Source organism: Megalobrama amblycephala, linkage group LG3, assembly GCF_018812025.1.
Source record: "Megalobrama amblycephala isolate DHTTF-2021 linkage group LG3, ASM1881202v1, whole genome shotgun sequence".
Classification (NCBI taxonomy): Eukaryota; Metazoa; Chordata; class Actinopteri; order Cypriniformes; family Xenocyprididae; genus Megalobrama; species Megalobrama amblycephala.
In genome coordinates, this window is record NC_063046.1 from 15,579,062 (window position 1) to 15,585,061 (window position 6,000).

The following is a 6,000-nucleotide window of genomic DNA, read 5'->3' on the forward strand; positions in this document are numbered from 1 at the left end:
CATGTTGTGGTGGAGGGGTGTGACAGATAGCAGTGAGTGTGTCTGAGAGAGAAAGATCTGGTCTTGAAGTGGGTATCTACCCACACTCCTTAGCCCTGTGCAGCGATGTCAACCAGCCCCTCTGCGAGTCAGCCTGAGTGAGAGGAACAACAGAAATTTCAACTGAGAAGATCAATTATAGATAGAAGGAAATGAATGGGAAAAGTAATTTAATAAATTATTGAGTTGATGTCTTATATCATCTACAAAAGCAAATGAAAAATTAGATTGTGTATTTGGATGAAACTGGATTTTTAAAAGGGCTCAGAAAACATATTTAATTAGAAAAAGAAAAAAAAAGATGGCGATTGGTATAGCCGGTTACACAAGGAGGAAAATGAATAGGTGGAAGAGAGTTAGTGAGACATGTGCCCAAGAGAGATAGAGAGGAAGACATGTCATGGACAGGAACACCAGAAAGTGAGACTGCAGTTTAGGCAAGAGTGTGCGGAGTGAATTTTTTTTTTCAACTCCCAAGGCAGGACAGTGCAAATGAATTAGCAATTGCCATAAATTCTTAGATCACCATGTATTCTGTTTCAAATCTCATAGAAACAGAAGTCCAGTGGCTGTAAACTTATAAACACCAGAGAAATAGCCTCAGTTAATGTCAACGTGACTTCATTTTTTGTATTCTACATACTCTCCCCAACCCAAACACATGTATCTAAACATAAAAGAGGACACTCTGAATTACCCATCAGCCTCAGGAAAAAGTAAACAGCAAAAGTAATTAAAAGGGAGTAACTTGAAAGTTGAATGTGGATTTCTCCTCTGTTTGAACCAGAGCATGAGTTACAGTGCAGAAGAGGGAGGAGAGGGAAGTAAGGAAGACTAATTATGCGTTCTTCTGAGTGGCTTCTTTGGGACAAGGCGGCGTGGTGCTGAGACACTAGGAATGCAAATTGCGACGGTTTTTCTAGGTGAGGCGTGCCACAGTCACAATTCGTGTTGGGACCCACAGTGTTCTCAACAAGGCTTTGTGTTGCCATTCCCAAGAGACCAGCTCAACGAACGGTATTATCAGCATTGCCATGTTGTTTAAGCAGAAAAAAATGTCACTATTTATAAGATGAAAGGCTATCTTGAGGGAATGAAAGATTTTTTTTTTTCACAGTTAATTGGTGTTGTGAGATACTTTTCTTGTTGCCAGCTCCCTTGCGGTTTTGATATTTGTGTATTTACTCGATTGCACTTAGTTTTATGACTCAAGGTGATGTATTTGTCAATGTTTTGACCTCATGCTTGATGCAATGAATGCAAAGTCTCCTTTTCTCACAGAGTTTCAGCAATGGAGCGTATACTGAAGATTTCACATTGATAGCAACTGTAAGTTGTACTTGATACAGTGAAAAGTACTGATGCTGCAGGACAATTTTTTAAAAGTTATTTCAACCCTTTGATCTAGGCAATCAGGATTTTTTTTTCTTAGAATTCAACTGCATTAGTTCCTAGAATACAGTAATCAGAGGCTCAGTAGAAATGCAAGACCAGACCGCTTCTTGGACATGAGAACAATCTTGTAATTGTGAAATGCTACTCAAGTATCAATCAGTGATTAAGAAAGAAAAAAAAAACATGATGAATAAAAGCAACTCAGAGATCTTAATCAAACAAAGAAGTCGAAACAGCTCTTCAAAGTGAAGCAACATTTAGATATAGATTTGCACAAGAACAATCTATAGTGCCGTTTTGTTGTTTTTTCTATCACCGACTCGAAAGGTGAAAAAAATCTATTAACTACTGATTAAAATGTACTCAGTCACATCAGAAATACTTGTGATTCAAGTGTGAATAGATTGTCGCTGCCATTAGATATGAGTTTATGCAGGTGTTGGCCACAGTTGGTGCTTGCGTGGGTGTCTTCAGGCGGGCCTGGAGTTGAAATGGTGATAATATAAAAATGTGTGAATCCACTAATGAGACCCTCTTAATATTCTGCAAATCTAAGCATCATATTATCATAAACGTGCTCACAATTTAGTCAACTCCATCGAGCGACTGTGCTAGGAAATAAATTGTCCCCTTCTTTACTGCTAAATGTTTGAGAGCACATGGATCCCTGCCACTGCCGTCAACCTTTTAAAAGCTCGGTGATTGGCATATGAATAGAAAGTGCCTCTTTTGAGTGAACATACAAGTTCCTGCCAGTGCAGTGAATGGAGCTCTATATTTTACCGTATACCAACAAGATCTCTAATTGCATTCCCGATCAGGCTAATTGAGTTGGATTCCAGTGCAAAGTCACAGTCATAAAGGCTTTCTGAAAAAAAAAAGATGCCTGTACGGATGTACTTCAGATGGGCGAGTGAGCGGATTGATGCCAACGGCCTTTGTTCTGACATCTGTCAGTGACATCTGATGATTGGTTGGAATGCGGCATTACTGGATATATTTTTCCACAGCCAGAGCTAAAATTGAGCTGTGTTTCAGGGTCAGCACCACTATTGTGTCCATCCATTAGAGGTCACATCTTTTGTCATCTGATTGTGTGTGTGAGTGAATAAGGATCATTACATTAGATCATAAGTTGCTGAAATACAGCCACCTTAACCTTAGAGTAGCTCTCGCTCCTTCACTGCTGTAATTGAATAACTTACCCACACACACACACACACACACACAAAAAAAACTCTGCTCATCCTTTTCGCCTTCTATGCAGCAACACAGAAAGGGAAAAAAGTCTGCTCTGTAACTACCTGGGAAAGCAACCCATCAACAGCTGTTAGAGCTGACTTGAAGGTTAAATATTAGGAAGGAATCCAATTTCTCTTGTCTATTCAGCTCAGCGGTGTGTTAGATTGCAGCTGGAGTGTGCTTAGCGAGTATGGGGATATGAAGTGGGCTAATCAATCCCCTCTGCCTCATTCTCAAATTCCTCTCATATCAGGTCCCTGCCCCCCAGGCAGGCCTTCTGCTTTCCGAAAGCCAATTCCACACGAAATAAGAACTGTGACCTGCAGCTAGAGGGTGAAGTTGAGTTTTCCCTTCATGATTAATCTCTTCTTGGGTGGCTTTCAGAAAAAAAAAAAAAAAAAACAGGGGGAGAGAGAGAGGGTGGATGTTGGGGGGAATATAGCGTAAGAATAAGACAACATACAAGTTGCTTTGCAACAAGCCCATCGATTTTTTTTTTTTCCTTCATAAGAACTTTGTATGGCTGAGCAGGCTTATCTCGGGAGCTGCTTGTTTTGATAGTGCTTCATATTGACATTGAGAAAATGAAGTAACAGATGCCACGATTAGACCTACCACTAATATAATTGTCCCCTGAACGGTGTAACACTAATGTGCTTTTTAACAGCTCCAATTTTTTTTTTTTTTTTCCCAAGGACTTCACATGGCTTGGTGTGATGAAGTAATATATATATGTTATCAACTAACAAGTCTGTGGCAATCATGTAATGATGTACAAGCTGTGTTACTTAGCAACTCTTTATATATATATATATATATATATATATATATATATATATATATATATATATATATATATATATTTTTTGAACATGTATATGTCAATGAATTAATTTTCAAACTATGTTTTTCACACTGATTTTTTTTTTAAAGAATCTCTTTAGATTCTTTAGAATTAGTGGATAGATTATGATAGCTCACAATTAGATAAAAGCAAAAAGACATCGAGACAAGCAGAGTGCAGAGTCTTCAGCATAAGGCAGTATAACCTTAAAGTGCCAATGTTGCATTTTATAGCATATAATGACATCTTTCACTGAAATTGGACCTGTCAAGCATTCATCCATCCAGTTGAATTCTACCTAATGGCCGTTGGTTAGAGTTCAAAAAAAAAAAAAAAAAAGGTTTAAGTACCACATACCAGCCTCGAGTGTCTAGAAAGGCTTCAGAAATGATGACTTTTGTTTAGTGTTGAAACTCAGAAGGATGTGTGGTGTTAAATAGTTGAAAATTTAAATGGTAGCCTATTAGCCAAAAAATGGCTACAAATTCAATCCAGGCTCGGGATTATATCCTGGAAACATCTTCTTGTTGTGCATAAACATTTTTAAGCATCTCTAAACCTACAGCTTTGTACTTCTCTGAAAGTTCCGGCCCGTGATCTCATCCTCTCATACTGACTGAGCTCACATCCCCCAGGGCCCTCAGATAGACCCCAAAAATGTGCTCACTGGGACGCTAAATGGCCTCTGGAACCGTGTGCATTTTTAATGTCTTAATGATGATCCCATGCTCAATGTACAAGTGTTACACATACATCTAGTAAATTTTTTAGCATCTAAAATGCTCACTTTGAAAAACAGCCCATTTGCTCGCTACCCCCCACCAAACAAATTGGTGGAGAACAACAAAGTTCAATCTATGTTTGAATATTTCTGTGTTCCTCATCTGCGGCGGGCACTTACAGGAGTGCGTTTTTGCATCCTGGATATTGTAGAGGTCCGCAAGGGATGAGAGGAAAGTGGATTTCAGCCAGATGGGGGAATCGGCTGCATCCAGCTTTGAGCACCTCTGAGTCAGGCTAAACAGTGGGCACAGTCATCCACACACCAGGCCAAATGGAAGAGTGAAGTAGCAAACACCATGGAGCTACTTAGAGGAGGAGGACTGAAGTGCTGTAAACATGTTCCTCTCATTGGTGTGTGGTCTTAGACACTCATTAAAGATGGAGTGGGTGGACTTGTTGGGGAGCCATTTGTACATTCGCTCTCATGTAAGAGATTTGTTTATAATATGCAGCATTATGGAGTTATCGTGTTAGGTGGCCTGGGCCGACTTGATGTCATTTGTGGTCTCTGGAATTTATACAGTTATTTCCATAATAAGTGCAAGATGTACAGAAGCCCTCAAGGGCAAAGTGCCTTCCTTAGTCTATTATCTACATTACTTTTTTTTCTGCAGTAAATAACAATTTTTTTAGGTTACACTTTATTTCGATGGTCCACTTTAGACATTATACTAACTATAAGTAACTTTCTAACTACATGTGGACTAATTCTCATTAGAGTTTTAGTAGACTGTTAGATAAGGGAAACGTGTTAGTAAAATAATTTGACAAGTAGTTGCACAGTTACTTATAGTCAGTAGAATGTCTGTTGGGAGACCATCAAAATAAAGTGTTAGCAAATATTAGGCAGACAGTCTACTAATACTTTAATGAGAGTTTGTTGACATGTAGTTGCAATGTGTAATTCATAACTTAACATCTATTTTCTAAATGCATGTTATTAATCTTATTGTGTACAATTCATCCATGCATTTGTTTAATTGTCTTTTTTTTTACCACATCATTTTTAATTTACTGTCTTCCAGTGAAACCACAGACTTCTGTCTTCTGCCAGACTTCTCCAATCATTTAGTATGATTAAACCCTGCCCCTTTCTGAAAATTGATTGGACATTTGCATTCAGATCTGCCTTCAACCAATTAACAACCGATGGATATACCAAGTCCCTGCCCTGATTTTTTTTGAATAGCCTAATTCATTCACTCGAATGTACATCACAATATGGAAGAAAAGATCTGTAGCTACTTCTGTTACATCGCAATTTAAAGGTTGGGTGCATAGACCACAAAAATCCACATATAGGCAAAAGGATAAGCTTGCACACTACTATTCTAAGAAAGATATGATTTCCGATGGACTATCAAGTAAAAAAAAAATGTGTTCTGTTTACCAGAAGCATATTAAAAGTTTACAATAATCATGTTTACAGTAGAACATTTTGTAACCAGTGTTGGTGGTAATGCATTACAAGTAATTTGAGTTACGTAATCAGATTACTTTTTCAAGTAACTAGTAAAGTATCTCATTACTTTTTCAATTTACAACGAATATCTAAGTTACTTTTTCAAATAAATAACACAAATTACTTTTTCACATTTATGAAGGTATGAAGGTACAGTATATGGTGCAAAGCAACACGAAAACATTCAATATTCTTCAAAATGAATAAAAACAGTGAAATGCAATCTCAGAATTTT